This window comes from Thalassophryne amazonica, chromosome 23, assembly GCF_902500255.1.
Source record: "Thalassophryne amazonica chromosome 23, fThaAma1.1, whole genome shotgun sequence".
Taxonomy (NCBI): Eukaryota; Metazoa; Chordata; class Actinopteri; order Batrachoidiformes; family Batrachoididae; genus Thalassophryne; species Thalassophryne amazonica.
Window position 1 is genome coordinate 4,043,245 of NC_047125.1, and position 22,652 is coordinate 4,065,896.

At 40.1% G+C, this 22,652-nt stretch overlaps 1 protein-coding gene and 2 long non-coding RNA genes across 3 annotated transcripts in view; 1 reads left to right on the forward strand and 2 right to left on the reverse strand.

The window, feature by feature from the left end:
* Window positions 1-22,652, forward strand: part of LOC117504818 — a 3,434,143-nt gene that overhangs the window by 1,567,864 nt on the left and 1,843,627 nt on the right. The window lies entirely within an intron of this gene.
* LOC117504899 lies at window positions 1,187-1,740 on the reverse strand. The gene is made up of 2 exons (XR_004558959.1): window positions 1,667-1,740; window positions 1,187-1,498 (listed from the first exon to the last, which is right to left on the reverse strand). It is a non-coding gene; the product is annotated as an uncharacterized LOC117504899 (long non-coding RNA).
* Window positions 2,908-21,297, reverse strand: LOC117504916. The gene is made up of 3 exons (XR_004558975.1): window positions 21,237-21,297; window positions 20,721-20,846; window positions 2,908-2,966 (listed from the first exon to the last, which is right to left on the reverse strand). It is a non-coding gene; the product is annotated as an uncharacterized LOC117504916 (long non-coding RNA).

Below are 22,652 nucleotides of genomic sequence, written 5' to 3' on the forward strand. Positions count from 1 at the left end.
GCTGAGGTTCCTCCTTTTTTTGCAGTCCTCCAGGATAACTTTGTCTGTCAGTAACTGGTCTTTAGCTCCTAATCTTCTTCTGGAACAACATTTCTGTTCATTTTCCAGGTAGCCACCCATGTCCAGATGTTCATAAATGTCATCAGCTATGATTCCTGTCAGTCATTTGTATGTTGTTGTTAGGCAGCAGATGGGTCTGTACTTGTTGGGAAGCTGTGTTTCCTTGGTCTTTGGAATTAGGCTTGTGTTCCCTGTCGTTAGCCAGTCTGGTGTGTCCTCTTCTCCGTTCAATATTTTTGTGAAAGCCACAGCATAATGTTGGTGTAATGCTGTCAGTCTTTTCAGCCAAAAATTTGGGATTTTGTCGATGCCAGGTGCCTTGAAGTTACTGTATTCACTCATTTTCTTTCTGTTCTCCTCTTCAGTAATTACAATTGCTGGCATTTGCTATTTGACTTTGTTTTTCTGTTTTATTTTTTCAATCCACTCGGCCTCTTGGTGTTGTTTTGGGTCTTCAAAGAGTGGTCTCCAGAAATTTTCAATTTCTTCTCTCTCAGGTGGTTGTTGTACTTTATTGCCAACTTCCTGGACACAAGCCTGAGGTTTTTTGCAAATTGCTTGTTTATCTGTTTTGCTTGTATTTTCTTACCTTTGTTCCTAATCTGTGCTGCAAAATCTTTCACTAAGGCTTGATGTTCAGCCTCCCACCCAGCTGTTTATCTTCAACATTGTATTTTCTTTTAATGTGATTGACTTTTTTAAGGAGATTCCTTTTACGGTTTTAACCTCCCAAAAATGTTGGTGTTTAGGAGATCTTTGCTCTTCGGCGGCTGATTTTTTTGTTGTAATTTCTTTTTCCATTGTGGCACGATATTTTTTTTCTTAATTGTGGTTCCTTTTCTCTCCAAATCTTGTGGGGCTAATTTACTTTGTATGTATCATGCCGCGCCATCATTTACACAGTTTAAATCTGTCAGTCCAATGTTAACTTTTTGCAGGATAGTTTTGAATTTTTTTTATTCTCCTTTAATTTAGTCAGTTTTGGACGCTCTTTCATGTTCATTTTTCTGGTTTCTTCAATCTTATTTGCCAATTCTTCTTCTAGTTCCTGCTGTTCTGCATCTGTGTGCACCTGTATATTGTTTTGTAGAAGAGCTGGTGAATGGCTCATTTTTTTTGGGGGGGGGGGGGGGCAGTGAATGACTATGAATTATCATGTGTTTGTTCAGAGTACCTTTCTGTTTCTGTCTTTTACTCTGATCAGAACAGCTAAATGGTGTGTCTGGTATGAATCATCATATGTGTTTTCAGGGTGCCCTTTTCTCTAAATCTTTTACCACAGTCAGAACAGACAAATGCTTTTTGTCCTGTATGAATTATCATGTGTGTTTTCAGGTTGTCCTTTCGTCCAAACCTTTGACCACATTCAGAACAGACTAATGCTTTTTGCCCTGTATGACTTATCATGTGTCTGTGCAGGGTGCCCTTTTCTCTAAATCTTTTACCACACTCAGAACAGACAAATGCTTTTTGCCCTGTATGGATTATCATGTGTCTGTTCAGGGTGCCCTTTTCTCTAAATCTTTTACCACACTCAGAACAGACAAATGCTTTTTGCCCTGTATGGATTATCATGTGTGTTTTCAGGTTGTCCTTTCGTCCAAACCTTTGACCACACTCAGAACAGACAAATGCTTTTTGCCCTGTATGAATTATCATGTGTGTTTTCAGGTCGCCCTTTCGTCCAAACCTTTGATCACACTCAGAACAGACAAATGCTTTTTGCCCTGTATGAATTATCATGTGTCTTGTCAGGTCACCCTTTTGTCCAAACCTTTGACCACACTCAGAACAGACAAATGCTTTTTTCCCTGTATGAATTATCATGTGTGTTTTCAGGTCGCCCTTTCGTCCAAACCTTTGACCACACTCAGAACAGACAAATGCTTTTTGTCCTGTATGAATTATCATGTGTGTTTTCATGTCGTCGTTTCGTCCAAACCTTTGACCACACTCAGAACAGACAAATGCTTTTTGTCCTGTATGAATTATCTTGTGTCTTTTCAGGTTGCTCTTTTGTCCAAATCTTTTACCACACTCAGAACAGACAAATGCTTTTTGTCCTGTATGAATTATCATGTGTATTTTCAGGTCGTCCTTTCGTCCAAACCTTTGACCACACTCAGAACAGACAAATGGTTTTTGTCCTGTATGAATTATCATGTGTCTTTTCAGGTTGCTCTTTTCTCCAAATCTTTTACCACACTCAGAACAGACAAATGCTTTTTGTCCTGTATGAATTATCATGTGTGTGTTTAGAGTGCCCTTCTGTTTCTGTCTTTTACTCAAATCAGAACAGCTAAATGGTTTTCTTCTTGCTTGCCTCTCCTTTTGTTGCTCTGAGTTGTTCATGTGACCAGATGCTTTTCCATAATTAGAGCCTTTAAATAGGTTTTCATCAGTGTTGCGTGAAGGAACAATATTGGTATTTTTTTGACAGTTAAAACCTGACTGAAGTTCTGTGGTCTGTTTCCAGTCATCACTGTCATCAGTCTCAGTTCCAGAACTGTCTGAACTCCTGCCACTGGTATCTGGTTGTAAATTACTGTTTGGACCTGAGTTGCTAGCTGGTTGTGGTCCTCCATCGTCCTCTCCATCAGCTTCTGCTGTCAGTGTTCTGTGTACAGATGAGCTGCTGGCTACAGGCTCAGCCTCTGTGCTCTCATCACTTCGGCTTTGATGAAGCTGTGATGACTCTGGTTTTTCATCATCATTTTCACTCTTCACAGGGACGGCAGTGAAACCAAACTTGGTGAGATTTGCCTCCTCCAGCTGCTGAAGCTGCTCTCCCTGCTGACTTATCCACAGCTTCTCTTCTTCTTTAATGTCCTCCTGGTCAACACTCAGATTCCATTCCTGGTGTTCAGGGAGAGTTTCTTCTTTAATCACCAACAACGGCTGCATGTCTGCAAAGAAACAATACAATTAATTTAACAATAAATGTCAGAACACCACTCACTAAAATAAAGTATCAGTGGTGAGTTTGACCTGATGACAGTAAGTTATTTCACTGATGGAACTGATAAAGTGGAAATGTACATCAGCATTTGTTTTAAATTTCACAAATTGTAATTCAAGTCCTTGTCTTCCACAATTGACTATTGCAGTGTTTTATTTTCTGGATTGCTATAAAATAGTGTAGGATGTCTACAGATGGTACAGAATTACTGTTCCTCTAGTTTTAATGAAAACCAGGGGGTTTAATTACAGACATTCTGGCTTCCCTTCACCAACTCAAGGACGAGATTTCAAGATTTTGTTAGACATTTCAGGCTCTAAACGGTCATGAACTCAACTATCTTGCTGAACTTGTTCAGCCTTATGTGCCTCCTCGTGCCCTGTGGTCCTTGGATGCAGACTTGCTCTGTGTCTCAAGGGTTAAAAAGAAGTCAGCAGGCTTCAAAGCCTTTTTTGCCGTGGTTGTATCTTGTGGAACAGGCTGCCTGTTGGCATCTGAAAGGTGACTTTAAGACTATTTTTAAAACACTTTTTTTTGTCAACTGTAATTAGTTAAGGTTTTTCCATCTTTTCATTATTTTTTCTTGTTGTATTTAATTCTTTTTTGTTTTTATTTTGGGATATTATTATTATTACTACAACTTACATGACACTTGAACAAGATGTCAGAAATCATCAAATATGATATGAACACATCTATAATGACATTACAACTCATTAAAATTATATAAGCCAAATAACTGAATTCATAGTTTGTAAAGTTGCTGTTTGCAAAAACAAAATATTAATAAACTGCATTTCTACAGCACTTTTTACCATCTGATACACATGTTCAAAGAGCTTTTGGCCATTTATTCAACATCTAGATAAATTTTCACTTTCAAGCCTTTTTCCAACATATTTTTACATAACCATTTTATTAAACACTTATTCAATGTTAAAATGCTCCTTTTTTAAGGCTCAATTAATGATCATTACTTTTTTGTTAAAACTTGCAACACAAAGTAGCCTTGCTAGTTATGCTCCAACCATAGAGGTTATATATGAGAACTAGAGTCCAGACTCCCAATGCTGCCCACTAAACGTGAACGTCCCTTCATGGACAGCGACATGACGCCTCCTAACCGGACAAAATATTGACAAAGTTCGCAGATGTTAATCCATTTTCACTGGGGATTCACTACTGAACACACTCAGAAAAACACTCGCAAAATATATATTAAAATGCCATTTTGACCTGGACATTGAGCCAGTAAAATTAATTAACATTAAATCATGTCAGGAAAGTATCAAACTTACTCTGACACCCACACATTCCAAAATATTAGAATATTAGTGTTGAAAGTTACACATCTGATCTGTTCCAAGCTGCTGCGTCAGGCACAGCGCGGTTCCTAAAACCACTTATATTTATATATACGAGGTCTGTTAGAAAAGTATCCGACCTTTTTATTTTTTGCAAAAACCTAATGGATTTGAATCGTGTGCTTGCATGAGCTGAGCTTGAACCTTCGTGTGCATGCATGAGTTTTTTCACGCCTGTCGGTTGCGTCATTTGCCTCTGAGCAACCTTTGTGTGAGGACATGTGCTGTCCGCTCGTAGTTTTTTTTCCATTGTGAGGAAAATGGCTGAACGAGTGGAGCTTCACTGGATCAAATTTTTCCAGAAACTGTGTGAGACAGCCAGGTGGAAACCATTCAGAAGATTCAGACAGCTTTTGGTGACGATCCTATGGGCATCACACAGATTAAGGAGTGTTACAACCGGTTTAAAGACAGCGCACAACGTTGGAGAGTGCGCCGCGCTCCGAGCGGCCAACGACAGGCTGAAATGACCAGATAATTTCCAAAGTGAATGCTGTGGTAATGTGGGACCGTCGTGTGACTATCCAAGAAATTGCAGAAGAGGTGGACGCCAGCACTTTTTCGGCACATTCCACTGTTACAGGAGATTTTGTCATGAAAAGAGGTGCAGAGGAATTCGCGCTTCGGAACGAAGCCGCTAATGGCGTGGAACAAAAGCAACTCTGTGTTCAAGTCTCACAGGACATGCTGTGACATGCCCACCACTTCCACAATTTCTCGGATACTCACACGACTGAAAAGCCACCAAAAGCCGTCTGAATCTACCGAATGGTGGAAGAGGTGGGCATATCACAGCATGTCCTGTGAGACTTCAACACAGAGTTGCTTTTGTTCCGCGCCATTAGCGGCTTCATCTCGAAGCACGAATTCCTCCGCACCTCTTTTCATGACAGAATCTCCTGTAACAGTGGAATGTGCCGAAAAAGTGCTGATGTCCACCTCTTCTGCAATTTCTCGGATACTTACAAGACAGTCCAGGATCACCACAGCATTCGTGTGTGTGTATATATACACACACATATATATATATACACACACATACATACATACACACACACACACACACACACAAGGTCTATTAGAAAAGTATCCGACCTTTTTATTTTTTTCAAAAACCATATGGATGTGAATCACGTGTGATTGCATCAGCCAAGCTTGAACCTTCATGCGCAAGTTTTTTCACGCCTGTCGGTTGCGTCATTCGCCTGTGAGCAGGCTTTGTGTGAGCAGTGGTCCACCCCTCTCGTCGGATTTTTATTGCGAATAAATGAACGATTTGGAGCAGCGCTGCATCAATTTTTTCCAGAAACTGTGAGAGACCTCCAGGTGGACACCATTCGGAAAATTCAGACGGATTTCAGGGACGATTTTATGGGGATTACACAGATTAAGGAGTGCTCCAGCCGGTTTAAAGACTGCCCACAGCGTCTGAGAGCGCGGCGCACTCCGAGCACCGATCGACAGGCTGAATCAACCACATCATTTCCAACGTGAAGGCTTTGTTGATACGGGAAGTTGTCTGACATTCACAAAAAGGCAGAAGGCGTGGACATCAGCACTTTTTCGGCACATTCTACTGTTAGTTTTTTTTCATGGAAAAAGAAGCGGAGGATTGCGCCACCATGCCGCTCATGGCGCGGGACAAAACCACCTCCGTGTTGGTCTCACAGGACGGCTTTCAGGTGGCTTTCAGAAGGCTTCCGGTTGCTTTTCAGTCGTGTGAATATCTGAGAAATTGAGCATGAGCTGGACATGCCCCAACATGTCCTGTGAGGCTTCATCACGGCGTTGCTTTGCGCCATGTGGCACCACCGCGACACGGAGAATTCCTCCGCATGTCTGTCTCAATGTGCCAAAAAAGTGCTGATGTCCACGTCTTTCACAATTCCTGTGCTAGTCAGAAGACGTCCCGGATAAAACACAGCGTCCAGTTTGGAAATGAACGGCACATTCCACTGTTACAGGGGTTTTTGTCATGGAAAGAGGAGCGGAGGCTTCGCGCGTCATGATGAAGCCGCTGATGGAGCGAGACAAAGAACGCCTCCGTTTTGGAGTGTCAGAGGACAAGTTGGGACATGCCTATCTCGGCTTTCAGTGGCTTACCAGTCGAGTGAGTATAAGAGAAATTGTGGAGAGCTGGGCATGTCCCAACTTGTCCTCTGACACTCCAAAACGGAGGCGTTCTCTGTCTCGCTCCATCACCGAATCCGTCGTGACGCGCGAAGTCGCCGCGCGGCTTTCCATGACAAAATCTCTTGTTAAAAGTGAAATCTGCCGGAAAATGGTTGATGTTCAGCTCTTGTGATAACCAGAGAAATTGCACACAATGGTCCCAGATCCATACAGCCATCTGTTTAGAAATGAAATGTCGTTTCAGCCTGGTGATAGCGGCTCGGTGCGCCCTCAGCCGCTGTAGGCCATCCTTAAAGCGGTAGTAACTCCTTAATCTCTGTTAAGCCCATAAAAGCCCGAAAGCCATTTGAATTTATCGAATGGTTTCCACCTGGCTGTCTCACACGGTTCCTGAAAAAATTTTAATGCAACAAAACGGCAGTCGTTCAGACATTCTTCTGACAATGAAAAAACGACAAGAGGGGTGGACCACTGCTCACACAAAGCCTGCTCACAGGCGAATGACGCAAAAACTCAAGCATGCACACGAAGGTTCAAGCTTGGCTGATGCAATCACACGTGGTTCAAATCCATGTTTTTTTTAAAAAAACGTTGGATACTTTTCTAAACCGACCTCGCAAATATATATATATATATATATATATATATATATACATACACACATACACACACACACACACACACACACACACACGAGGTCTGTCAATAAAGTATAGGTCCTTTTTATTTTTTTCAAAAACTATATGGATTTCATTCATATATTTTTACGTCAGACATGCTTGAACCCTCGTGCGCATGCGTGAGTTTTTCCATGCCTGTCGGTGACGTCATTCGCCTGTGACCACTCCTTGTGGGAGGAGTCGTCCAGCCCCTCGTCGGAATTCCTTTGTCTGAGAAGTTGCTGAGAGACTGGCGCTTTGTTTGATCAAAACTTTTTCTAAACCTGTGAGACACATCAAAGTGGACACGGTTCGAAAAATTAAGCTGGTTTTCCGTGAAAATTTTAACGGCTGATGAGAGATTTTGAGGTGATACTAAGGAGTATTAAGGACTTCCCACGGAGCGAGACGTCGCGCAGCACTCCCACTTATTGACAGACCTCGTGTATATATATATATATATATATATATATATATATATATATATATATATATATATATATATATATATATATGGCACAGTCATCATAATCTCTGAGCAGCGGCTCATTATTTTAAGGTGCATGCAAAAAAAAAAAAAAAAAAAAAAGAGAAGACTGTAGAGCATGCCCATAACTAATGTAAGCACTAATCAATGTAGCAAGCGATGCTACAAGTTTACAAAGCCACATGCTGAGTAAAATAAAGCCTTTTAAAAGAAAGGGTCTGTGGTGATCATCTGAAACGGACTTATTATGCATTTAAAGTGAAGCAGTGTGGTTTTTATATATATATATATATATATATATATATAATTTTTTTAACGTGGTTTGCTCCACTGGCTGCTCTCCACCTCCGAAGATGAGGCAAAAGGAAGCACACTTTAAATGAATCATATTTAACTATTCAAAAAAATACATATATTCAGATTTGAGAAGTTTTTATCAATAGCCTGTAGAGTTAATTTATCAGTGCAGTTGTTGCGGAAATGTTGCAGTCAGCCGTTTTTTCAAAGGCTTTGTTATATTTGAATGTCTTTTCAATGTAAAAATACTAACTGGTGTAAATGACCCGGCACTTTGTTGAAACCGTCCTGAACAAAGGGCTCAGAAGCAATGCTTTAAATACAGAAAAGACCATTTATTTTAGTCCCGTGCGAAGTCAGAACAGATCTCAACTCTTCGTGAACGTAGCTCACACGGGAACTGGTTCAGAAAAAGCCACAAACACACAGTGGCACAGTGGAACACACAAAAACAGGACTCTGCGGTGGATTGTTTGGCCTATTTTTCAGTGTCCACCCTGTAGACTCACCGCAATGGCATCCTGTTGTGTCTTCTCATGCAGATAAGAGAAATGGAGACTGGCTAATAGTTAAGGCCTCCTGACACAAGCAGGACTTTGACTCAGGCACTAGCATGACCTATGCCGTGCTGGAGAGTAAACTCATCTTTAATGGGTGCAGACTGAACATGAGGGGTGCCGGTGCGTGCTATTGCGCACAGTGAATTTTGAAATGTTCCAAAACGTCTTTCAGGCACCAATGTCGTGCTATGTGGTGCGATCTAATCACCAACATGACGTGCAGCTCGTTAAGTCGAGTAAAGAAGTGAACAGAGCGAGTGGTGACATCAGTGGCTCGCATCAGAGCACAGCTCGTCTGAACGATTATAACAGGAAGTTAAATCTGTTATAAACATACTTTAACAGCTGCACACAAGAAGGAAAGAACACACAACTGTTTTATCAAGCTATGACAATGTAAACATGGCAAATAATTACCTTTTTAGACAGCTCCCAATGCTTTCTCCAGGTACTTCAGCGCAAGCGTGAACGGCTCCAGCTGCAGCCTCCTCTGTGATTCAGGAAGCGATTAGAGCAGTTTTCAGTGGCCAATTTACAGAAAAAAATGATTAATCCGCCACAAAATAATTATTTCATATACGCAGTGTCCAGCACAGAGCACATGGCAGGTGGTGGAAGAAAGAACAGCATCCAGCTGGGAACACAGTGGGTGGGGTCGTCACAATGACAGGAGTGCTGGTGCGTGAGTTTAAAGTCAGGGTCATGTCAGAGGGCCTTTACAAAAAGTCGTGATAGTGGAGTACATACCGTTCCTGGGAAATGGAAACGTAATGTTACATAACCTTAGCAAGAGCACAGTGACACAGTAACAACTCCTACTTTTGACATTATTAAAAGGGATGTCCTGAGCAGATCCTCAGTATCGTAATCGGATGCAGATACGGCTACTTTGAGAAAGCTGGTTTCTATCGGATTTGTAAACGGCATCGGGCGGATTCATGTTACTTTTCAGAGTTGTCGCGCTTGAGAAGCGCAGGAGAGCAGTCATGTGTGTAAATTATGTATAGCCCGATTTCGTCCATCTTATTATGAATTGAGCAGGCGTTTGAGAGAAGGATGAAAAGGCGGGGGGGGGGGCCTAAGCGAGTTAGCCTTTAGCCTGGCCTGCACACTTCCCCGCTTGCCTCTCAGTCACAGTCGCGCTTAGCACCTTCCCCGTCTCACATCGTAGTCTGATGGTCTGATGATCTCCAGACGTATTATATTGTCCGGGAATGAAAGATAAGTGCCCCCGGTGCTGATTGCGAGTACATCGGCATGACTGTACTGTAGAGACTTGGCCAGATCGAAGTAGAAAAGAATGTACAAGAAATATAAGACAGCTCAGGGTTGCTGCGTCTATGCGCGCCGGCATCTTTCTTTAGTGACTTGTCCAGAATAAGTTTGGTTAAAATGTTAACCATAAGTTAAAGCTGCATACCTTTAGACAACCTGGGTGATATGCCAGCAAGTCAGTATGGTGTAAAGAGAAATTATCTTTTTTTTCTCTCTCTCTTGCTTTGTCTTCTGTAACCAGCTATCCTCTGTCTGCAGAGGATAGAGCTGTCCGTCTGCTACAAAACATTTAGTAGGCAGTTGTGTGCTCTTTCTCTGGTTATCACAAGAGCTGGACATCAGCATTTTCACCGAAAGTCAGATCAATTTTTCAAATGGTTTCCAGGTGCCAGTCTCTAACAGCTTCTGAAAAAATTCTGATGGAAAAAAAGTCCTTTTCATTCCGCCATTTCCAGACAATGAAAATCCGACGAGGGGGCGGGACCACTCCTTCCCAAGGCGTGCTCACAGGCGAATGATGTCACTGACAGGTGTGGAAAAACTCACGCATGTGCACGAGGGTTCAAGCATGTCTGACGTAAAAACATATGAATGAAATCCATATAGTTTTTGAAAAACATAAAAAGGACCGTTACTTTATTGACAGACCTCGTATAGTAAATCTGTGTCAGGTAGGCAGTTCTCAAAAACTAAATGTCCATGCTGGAAGGAGACAAGTGAGGGAAGTCACCAAGACACAACTCTGGAAGAATGTTTGGTTTCTCTGAGTGGAGAAACTGGGAATAGTGCAACATTTTTATTTTCATCTTCATTTTACATATAGTCCCAACTTTTTCTGATTTGTGGTTGTTTCTGTTGCATTTCTGAAATTACAGAACTGCTATAAAGAAAAGTGTGAACATTTTATTGTGTTTTAAAACTTTGTGGAGCAAATGCAAACACCAAACTCTTAGAAATAAGGAAAAAATACCTGGACATGTGCAGGAAAACTGATATAAACTTAACAGAACAAGGCAGGCTGATTTGACTCCCCATTTTTGTTGTATAAATAAATCAAAAATAAAATAAGAGGTAACTCACTTTGAAATTAATAAAACACATAGCTGCAGCTTATAATAACTTTGAAAAATAAAAATCAGCAGCTTGTATTTTTATTCTGACTCCAGTTCATTTAGTGTGATGAAGTCATTTTTTTCTCCTCATCAGTCACATTTTGTGCTTGAACACTACATTAAGCTTAAGATTGAATAAATACATCCCTTTGGAAAATAACAGCTGTTAAAGTTCAGACTTCTCACCTGCTTTTTGTGATCTGTGCCTCTGAACATCAGCTTCTCCACAGCAGGGTTTTATTTTTAACCAGTGTACTGTATTTTCTGCACCATAAGGCGCACCGGATTATAAGGCGCGCCCTCAATTAGCGGGTACTTAACCCTTACAAAAGGCACACGCTAAAACATATAGTCTACAAAAAAAAAAAAAGGTTGAAGTCCTCATCTTCTGGGTCTGAACTGAACAGCTGGGCAATTTCGCCATCAAACACGCCAGGTTCCCGCTCATCATCGCTATCATTTTTGCCTTCAGCTGAATGGTGACTGTAGAGACGCTTCTCCTGGCTGTTCTCTGTTCAATGACCCATTGCTCGAGCTGGTCTTCTAGCTGTGGCCACCTCGCTTTGTTTCCGCGGAAACTCCGTTTGGACTTTTTAACTTAGCGCATTTCATTTTCTTGTTTCCTCTCGCAGCTGCTCTATTCCCATGAACAACCGCGTAACTGATAGCCTGCATTTTGAATTGAGCCTCGTAAGCATGTCTCTTCGCTGGTGCCATTTTCGGGGATCCTTAGACAAACAAATGTTTTGCAGGATACCTGTAGTATACGGTAACTACCAGAGGAGTGGCGGAGGTAAGTGTACGTACCACGGACTCACAGACTCTTCTGACTGGTTTATCGCTGGCAGCGTACGTACTCTACGCTACCAGCGTACGTACTTTACGTATTACGTAATGTTCTCCGATTGGTTTATTGCTGCCAGGGTATGTACTCTACACTGCCAGCGTACGTACATTACGTATTACGTCCCTGTGTCAGCGGGAAATGGTCCAATATTCCGACGGTCAAAGACAACGGTCATTTTTACAGATTTTGGAATTCAGGATTATAGGGTGCACGGCCGATTTTTGTGAAAATTTAAGGCTTTTAGGTACGCCTATTTTCCGCCTGCTGCGGAAAATACGGTATGTATAATTTTTGCTCAGTTCATTTTATATATTCTCATTTTTTAAGGATGTTTAAAGGATATTGACCATTTATTTCATCTCATGATCTCATAAATTCAGTATAAGATGTGCACATGGTGTGAACAGGACGGTGCCATCAGAACCGCGTGTGTAGAGAAAGTGGAAATAGAAGTAAAGGCAGCTCCACGGTTTGGTTTTGTTGTGTGTGTGTTTTTTTACATGTTCTCTCAAGTTAAAATCCTCTCTCTCTGCTCCGCACTCACTGTCTCAAGCGCACTGATGGTTCCCTCACTCGCAGTCTGCAGCCAGTTGACTCTACGCACGCACGCACACGCACACACACAGCTCTGTCGGTAAACTGTGCATTTTAAACGGCTTTGAACAAGACGGCCACTGCTTTAATCGCCGTTTTTCCCAAAATGTGAACGTCCAAATGACGGCAGGACGGCTCGCTGCCTAAAACTATGAATTGAGAGAAAAACAAAGACTTAAATAACATAAAAGACTCTTCGACTAATAAATTAGTTGTTGACGGTTCCAATAGTCGACGTAGTCATGACTAGTCGACGAGTTGTGGCAGCCCTAGCAGGCAGGCACTAAAATCTTTGATTTCAGACTTTACAAATGTTTATTTATATATATACATATATACATACATATACATATATACATACATAATTAGCTTCCGATTTTAGACCGCTAACATATTTATGTGGGCATAGTGAATAAAGCTTAACAGTTAAAAACATTTATAAAGTCTGAAATCATAGTGCCTGCCTGTTATATGTTTTGCAGCAGACAGACAGGTGTGAGTGGTAGAGTTCAATTTTGAAGGTTTTTGCATTTACAGACATGCCGCAGTGCATTATGGGAAAATTAGTTTCCTGTCATCAGTGGTTGGTCGGTGTAACACACAAGTTACTGTTTTGTGTGTTTTACAAATAAATCTGTATTTGTAAATATATCTTTTTTATTTGTAAAAAAAAAGCCAATTTGAAAACTGAAAATTCTGTTAAATGATTCAGCACTTTTAGCAGATGTGTGGCAATTGCTATTCACACTGCCACCTATTGGATGGCCAGTAGATGGCAATAGTCCAATAATGCACTGAGGCATGTGTGTCTGTGAACACTAAATCCTTCAAAATGAGTGCATTACTTTAAAAACAAAAACATATAGCTGATATTTTCACTTTGTAAAATGACAGAGGTGACGTTAATTCCAATAACTTCAATTAGTTTGTTTAAAATTTTAACCATAAGTCAAAACTGTCTGCCTGTGCATGACTCCTGGGTGATACACCTGCAAGTCTGTATGGTGTGAAAATAAATGATTTTTTTTCTCCTTTTCTTCCTTTCCTTTTTCTCTGGTCAGCACATCTCTTTTGCTTGGTTGATCTGAGACAGAAGCGCTGACTTTTTGTGTCAGTAGCTACCAGTGTACTGGAGTCAATACTGAAAGTTATCAGTTTAGCTTTTAGCTGTAACTTCTCAGTTTAGCTTTATAAAACTTAACTTTTCAGTTAGCAGTTTAACGGTTATCGAAGCTAACTTTTTGGTTTGCTGTGCTCACCACTGTGTACTTACAACTAACACAAGGAGTGGAAATGCTGATTTTAGAAACTGAAGCTGCAGTTGATGGGGGTAAATTGAAGCTGGATTGCAAGAAAACTATGAGGGGCAGCTTTACACATATGATGATCAATCAGGTTGCCGTCTTGCACCACAGCTGTTAAAACGTACATATATTTGTGGTAGACAGGTCTGGATTACCGCAGTCATCTGGACAAAGTAAGAAACAAATCAGACTGATTGCGTTCAGAGCACTGCAACATCTGGACACTCAATTTTTTTGTTTGTTTGTTAACCACCGCTGTAATCACCAAACAAAATATTTTTCTAGTCTCTTCTTCACAAGCACCTCAATTTCTGTTCAGAAGATTTTTACTTGCACTTCATCTCAGTTGTCAAGGTCAGTAAATGTTTATCTGCCTGAAACATTTGAGGTGTTTTGCATCGACTATTTATGGCTGAATTTGGTCATTCAGAGGGTGGAATATGTGGCTGATCCAGGTGTGCACAATTCTAGAGTGTGATTTATAAAGAACATTGTTTGCAGTTGTGTGTCTGCATGTTTTTTATAAAACTGATTTTTTTTTTTTTTTGCACACTTTCTTTGTAGAAAACCTTTAAAAAGGAGACAAAAACAGTGAATTGATGAATCAGTGAATTATTAGGGGGAGAACACATGAAAAGATTGAGTGACAATTGTAATTCCTCCTGGTTCTTTATGTATATCCTGCCCCTTACAAAAAACAAATCAATATATTCCTTAGTTTGAATTTATTGAAAGTCAGGTTGAAACCAGACCCGGGTCCCCAAAAACAGAGCCCACAGACTGATTACATTTTGTGAAAAGACCACGAACATGGATGACACAATATCTTTATATAAGACAATGTGGGCGTTACAGTGGGTGGGTTTTAGTCTCACAAACCTAATCTTACTGGTTCCCCACAGACTGAGGGGAAGCTCCACCCCTTGTCTTCAACCAAGTTGTTTGATACATGATGGAACCTAATTTCTTTTTTTGTGATCAGATACAGCCAGTTCAGACCAGTTGACATACACACTCAAGGAGATGACCAAAAACATAACCACTTAAGCAGAGCAGATACTTGATATCCAACATGAACTCATAGAATAAGGAATTAACACATATTATCTAACACAGGGTTCTCCCCAGACAATGGAACAACGGCCTCGTGCCATTATACTGCCATCTAATGCCACTATACTGAGTGACGTCATCTCATGATGTTTTAGCATGAAACCTGGTGGGAATCTGACGGCACACAAACACATTTTTGTGGGTTAATTGAACAACAACTTCAGCTCTTGATTTTATCCGGTTTACATCCAGATGACAAAACACACAAAACATAAAACGCAAATGTTACACAAAGCCCGATGATCAGAAGATGATCTCTGCATTTTTTGTTTCATCTTGATGAGGACCACAGCCTGTGTGGGGCGTTAAGTCGACTCGACTTCTTGGCATCGCTATAGATGATAAACGTGGATGGTGTGAACATATTGATCAGTGCCAAAAGAAGATTTGAAGTGGCATATATGTGCTTAACATGAATAAGAATTCTCTTTCCATTTTAAACAGGAAAATGTTCTAGTTTAATTCATTTACATCTGCTCTATGACAGTGTGCTTTGGGGAATGGTGCATAAAAAATACTTAAAGACTGTACTTTAAGAACATGACTGTGTTCTTGCTCTGGGGGTTGATAAGGTTAGACCTTATTTGTGTGAAGCACCTTGAGGCAACTTTGTTGCGATTTGGTGGTATATAAATGAAAATATATTGAAATTGAAGAAGATGCTCCAGTGTACCATCGTGGTGCAGCTTAGTTAAAATTTCCCTAACAATTGTTCAGTTTGAGATAAAAGCATAAAATTTGACACACACATTCTAAATTAACTTATGTTTATTTTCAGATATGGAGACATCCTGGAGCTGACCTCTAATGAGCTGCAGGGGTCAGTAAATAATTATACAGGGGTCAAAATTTAAAGATGCTCCAATCATGTTGAAAAATATACCACATTATTTGTCTGATCATAAAGATTCCGAAAAGGCATAGTTTGGACTATCTATGACATGGGTTAAAGCAATAAATTTTCATCTGACTGAAATCTTTTCCTGGCAAAAATCAATGCCAGCAATTCCCTAAAATGTGGCATAGTGGGGCACACACTCTTGTTTCCTCAATAAATACAATAAACACATTATAGTAAGTCCCTTTGGCTGCTCCCTTGTTTGCACTCGGGGTTGCCACAGCAAATCCAAGGTGGATCTGCACGTTAAACTGGCACAAGTTTTATGCCGGATGCCCTTCCTGACGCAACTCCACATTACATGGAGAAATGTGGCAGGGGTGGGATTTGAACCCAGAACCTTCCGAACTGAAACCAAGCGCATTAACCACTTGGCCAACAAATCTATTCTAAATAGACTCGAAGCAGAGACAGACAAAGCATAAAACAAATGCAAAACTTGAACATAAAAGGTACATAAAAGGGTGGTGGGGGCGGGGTGTAGTCTTGATTGTGGGGGGTCTGGGGGTGCACCCCCAGAACATTTTTAAAGACCAAGCCAAATTTTGTATATTCTGGTGAATTTTAACAGGTATGAAGCCCTCTGAAACAAATAAAACTCACTTCAATCTGTGAAGTAAAAGCACAGTATTGATTATGGGGGGTCTGGGGGTTGTCCCCCACAAATTTTTTAAAAAAGCAAGTTAAATTTTGTATATTCTGGTGAATTTTAAATGGGTATGAAGCCCTCTGAAACAAAGAAAACTCACTTCAAGCTATGGGGGTCTGGGGGATCTCCCACAGAATTTGTTTTAAAAGAGAGACAAATTTTGCATATTCTGGTGAATTTTAATAAGTATGAAGCCCACTGAAACAAAGAAAACTCACTTCAATCTGTGAAGTAAAAACATGCTATTGATTATGGGGGTCTGGGGGTGCTCCCCCAGAAATTTTTTAAAAGAGCAAGTCAAATTTTGTATATTCTGGTGAATTTTAATGGGTATGAAGTCCTCCGAAACAAAGAAAACTCACTTCAAACTGTCAAGTAAAAATTCTTTGTCTTCTGTAGTATTTTGATTTGTTCTAATCCAGTGAATACACCAAATGGGTGCTGTGTTGCTGGCTGTATAGTCAATAAAATACAAAATTAGGTCCTAAAGCAACTGACAACGTTGTTCTGCTGTGCACAAAGTAACACTGTCACCAGTTTTGAAAACGCATGCGCACTGAGAAACTCAAACATGGTGTATTCACATTTAATCTGTAAAATGCTCTCTATTGTAAAACAAACTTGGGCTGCAACTAACGATTATTTTAGTAAATCTATTAATCTTTTTTTTTTAAACTTACATGCGAGTTTTGCCATTATTTCTTGAAGTGAGTTACTATTAAGGCCTTTATCACGCAACATCAACATTTGAACTTGTAATAAAGTTATGATGTTATATTCCCGTCAAAAACATACCTCGAGTAATGTTTTGTTTTATTTTGCACATATATACATCACCGACACACCACAGAGAGATTTCCATCAGGTTTCATCTGATTATGAGCATTTTTAGATGCCGACAGAAACTATCTCAACCACTGACAACATATTACAGCAAGAGTCCACTAAAGTAGTTTAAAGGCCTGACTAAAGTGTAATATGTGATTTTTAATAAGTTATTTTCATGAAAAAAGACATAAATGTGCAGTTTACTGCATTTTATTTTTATCTTGTGTAAAAACACAGCTTAGATGTGGTTTGACCAAAACAAATTGTCATTCAACTTAAATAAAACAGTTGTATATAATTCTCGATTTACATTACTTAGTCCACATTTCATTTTACCTTATGTTTATATTAGTTGTGCATATACTCTGAATAATTTACTGTTAAATTCCACTATATTTTATTTGGCTAAAAATTACTCGCACCACGGAAAGGACATTTTTGGAGTTGCACTCAAATCTCGTTGTAATGGAAATTACAATGACAATAAAGGCGATTCTGATTCTTCTGATGATGATGATTATATATATATATATATATATATATATATATATATATATATATATATATATATATATATATATATATATATATATATAATTACAATTCGTAATACATTTGACTATTTTACGACAACAAACACTAAGCCATTAATTATTTATTATACAGAAAACATGCACACAAACTGCTGAGATGCGAACAGCTTAATGCTAACTTTACATTGAAAACGCCATAGACATGCTAACGTGTTAGCATCGGTCCCGTTTATAAGTTATAAAATACACCTATCAACTGTTTTAGAAGACCATAACAGGTCGGTTTAATATAAAAAGTAAATATTACTCACAGACATATGCTCTTTAGGGTTTTAGCGGGGGAAAATTAAGATAAAGCGACAAACCATCGAAGCAGAGTCGGATCATTGCTTCATTGGTTCAAAGCAAAGCCACGCCTCCCTCTACTTGGGGAGTGTCTGCCAATGTTCCCACGAAGACAGAGAGGAGCAGGACCGTGGATCATAACAAGCAGTAAACAGAGCGGAGAGGAGTGAAAATTCACACAGTCCCTTTCTCCTCAGTCCACGCTGACACTGCGGCTGCTTTGATTCGCACAGAATGGAATGGTGCTTCGACAGTGAGACTATCATATTTCGGCCCCAAAACACGCATGACACCACGTGCGCACGCGTATGTGTGGTTACATTTTCCAAATGATGGAAATCTGTCGTGGTGACGGAGAACTTTAATCCATGACCTATGATAAAAATTACAGACCTTTCCATTCTTTGTAGGTGGGAAAACCTGCAAAACTGACAGGGGGTCAAATACTTATTTTCCCCACTGTATATCTTTCACTTTTGAGTGTTTTTTTTTCTTCCTCAATTTAAAAATGCTAACTGGTGTAAATGACCCGGCCTTTTGTAGGAACCATCCTGAACAAAGGGCTCAGAAGCAATGCTTTAAATACAGAAAAGGCCATTTAATTTAGTCTAATGCGAAGTCATAACAGATCTGGACTCTTAGTGAGCGTAGCTATTGTGAGAACTGGTTCAGAAAGAGCTACAAACGCACAGTGGCACACACACACACACACAAAAACAGGTTGATGGTTCACCATATTTTTCAGTATCCACCCTGTTGTTGTGTCTTCTCATGCAGACAAGGGGAGACTGGCTGACAGTTACAAGAAAGTCATGATAGCAGAGTACACACCGTTGATGGGAAATGGAAAATTAATCTTATATAACATTAGCAAAAGCACAGTGACACATTAACAACTCCCCCTTTTGAATGATAATATCATGTCAATATCCAACTGCCTGATCCGTGCATCCCTGGACAAGCATGCACCTGAACTGGTCCCCAAATCCAGAGCAGACCGAACCCAACCACATTGAGCACAGAGCAGAGAGAAACCAACAGATCCCCTTTAAAACAAAACAATGTCACACAACCCTGCACCCCTATGGCTGGAACGCCCAACTGGTCGATCGGGGGCTGAGTTCCAGTTTAACGCCTGAAAAAATAAAAAAAATCTGGACTCATCAAAAGCATTTAGTGTATCTTTTAGTATCTTTCTGATCACAACTTTTCTGTAATGGTTGGTGACCTGTGCTCTTCAAGTGCTACTCTTGCTTGTGGTGTTCCGCAAGGCTCAATCCTTGGCCCCACTCTTTTCTCATTGCAAATGTTGCTGCCACTCGGATGAATCATTGCAAACCACAATGTCGTTCCACTGTTATACGGACCACATTCAAATCTACGTCCCATTGGAACAAACTGACAGGCTCACTGGGGGACAGCGTGGCCAGCTGTATCGCAGAAATGAAACAATGGCTGTCTTTGTATTTCCTGCACCTAAATAAAGACAAAACTGAGTCTATTTTGTTTGGTGACTCACAGATCATGGACACTGGGGGATTGTTGGTTAAACCCACTGTCAGACATCTTGGGGTGATATTTGACAGTGGTTTTAATTTTGACAAAAAAACAACAAAAAAAAAAAACCAGACTCACTGGTCAAATTGAGCTTTTATCAACTATGGCTTTGAGCGAAGGTGAAGCTTCTTTTTTTTTTAACATCGTGTAGATCTGGAAAAAGCCTTTCAGGCTTTTATTAGTTCTTGGCTGGAATACTGCAATGGGGTTCGTTTTCGAGTCTCCCAGTCTTCCCTCAGTCCACTCCAACTGGGTCAAAATGTTGCAGCACGTCTTTTAACTAACACGTAGTTGTAACCACATAGCCCCAGTCCTCCACACTCTCAGCGGGCATCCAGTTCGGGGTCGGATTGATTTTAAAATTCTTATGTTTGTTTTTGAAGCTCTGAATGGTTTGGCCCCACCATACTTAGCCAAGCTGCTGACACGTCGGTACCAAAGCAGAGTTTTGAGATCTTCTAACCAGTGTGCACTAGCGGTTCTGCGGTCTCGATACTCCCACTTGGGAGGCCGGGCTTTCTCTGTGGCCATACCCCGACAGTGGAACAAACTCCCACCCCGATATCTGCACTACCACTGACCTGAATCTTTTCAAATCTATTGTTTCTGTATGAAAACGTTGCTTTTCATCCCACACATGGACGAGTCATCAACGATACACAGATGTTATGTGCAGCTTGTCGGAGTTTTAGTTATTGATCCGTTCAGATGTCGTCAGCTCTCGTGCAAGACATCAGACTTGGGAGGTTGAATGAACTTGGATGACAGTCAAACAGAATGCTGATGTTACGGGAACTACGCAAATGATGAGGAACCATCAAGACAGAAAGCAAAACAAAGTACGGATGAATTGAGGTTGTCATTTGGATTCATTCACATTTTTTTAACAGTTTAAAAATTCTGATGAAGCACCAGCTGCAGGAACAAAGCTGGACAATGGTTAAACCGTGCCAATGTAAGTCCCAATTTCTTGTCTCCTTTGGCTTCAGTGTCCTTCATTAGTGCCGTGTGACTATTTGCCCGATGAGGAAAATATCTGACTGTTACAAGATGCTATAAAGTATCAGTAACACAAACAAAGCTGAGTGAACAAACCTGTTCTGTAGGAGAGATTTAGAGGATTAAAAACAGCATCCAGCCCTTTACCTCTTTTGTTCTCTTCTTTTAAATGACATTTCTTTCTCTGGTCTGCGGTCATTCCTTCATCAGCAGGTGTTCGCTGTAGTTTCGACATGTCCTTCAGCTGCTGGATTTCAGACGTTTGTAGAAAGACTTTAAAACATACAAAAGAAAGAGAGTCAATGACCAAGTGGAGGAAAGACTAAAAACAGGCCGATTTAATCATCTGCTGCTGCTCTGCTGCCCAGGCTGACCAATCAGAAGTGAGAGACAACATTGAAATCCTCAATAAACAGACTTCAACCCTGATCCCAGAGATCACCTGACATCCACGTTTTCCTTACGTACCTGCTGCAACCAGCTAATTAGCAACACAGTTTAAATTTTAATTTTGTTTAAATCAAACTAAGTGTTAAAATAAAATTAAGTGTTCTGAAATTACACGGTCAGTGATCAGGAAGAGAAACGGCAGGAATCACTATCAACACCACGCAACATCTATCCCCGATAAAACAGAAAACCCTCTGCAAATAAGTAACTCACCCTCTTCACGAAGGAATTCTACTTTAAAAGCAGCTTTGTTCGAGTCATAAATAACTGGTCCTAACGCGACCGAAGCCAACAGCGCATTGGGGCTGTCCAAATCGATGCCTGATCTAAATAACAACTAATACATCGACACGGAATTTACAACAACGGATTTGCACTGATCTAAAAAAATGACCTAGGCCAATGGCAAAAAAAGCTAAAATCCACCAAAATGCAGAGATTTTACATCCCTACATCTCTGTACAGAAATTTCTAAATCAGCGCAGTGCTACTCAACTGAACAAACTTGTTATGCAATTTTTTAAAATACAATAATTAGTATTGGTGTGTATTTATGACTCAAACAGCATCATCTTGCAAAATATCAATGGCTCAAAAGAAGAATAATGTAGCCTCCATTACAATTCCACCATGACTGCACCAACTGGACTAAATGTCCAACTTTGCCATCACAAACCGACTTAGTAAGAGTTACCGAGAGGTATTCAGATACAAGAAACTAACATTTTATAAACCATATACAGTGAGGAAAATATGTATTTGAGAGACTGTCGATTTTGCAAGTTTTCCCTTTTACAAAGAATGGAGAGGTCTGTAATTTTATCATAGGTACATTTCAACTGTGAGAGACAGAATCTAAAAAAAAAAAAAAAAAAAAAAAAAAAAATCCAGACAATCACATTTCATAATTTCTGAATAATTAATTTGCAACTTGCAATGTTATTTTTTATTATTATTATTTATTTGTAAACGATATGCAATAAGCCCCCTCTGTTCTTTTATTTTGTGCAACACAGTTGCTAAGTGGTTTGCACTGTTGCCTCACAGCGAGGAGGTCATGGGTTCGATTCCCATCTGTGGCATTTCTGTGTGGAGTTTGCTTGGTCTCCCCATGTTTGTGTGGGTTCTCTCTGGGTGTTCTGGCTTCCTCCCACATCCAAAGACACGCAGGTTAGGTGGATTGGAAACTTTAAATTGTCCGTAGGTGTGCGTGTGTGAATTAGTGCAGCAGCTCAGAGAATATTTAGAGCTGAATCCTGCAAATCGTGATACAAGCATCAAATTCAGCACAAATACTCCTTAGACATCACTTTTTTAAAATAACTGATTAGTCACCTGAATTTTCAATAGGCAGCCAGGTTGAGGTCAACTGAAGAATTACACAGGGGTCAAAATTAAAAGATGCTCTGATCATATTGAAAACTATATCACATTATTTGCATGATCATAATGATTCCAAAAAGCTATATTTTTGGACTATCTTGGACTGAATGTTATGGAGTTATGGGGTAAAAACAGCAAAAACGGTGATAAAGGTCAGTGTCAGTTTGTACAGGGGTCAAAACTTAAACTCCAATTTTGGTAAAAAGTGACGCAAGTTATTGGTTGAAATGAAAGGATTAAAAAATG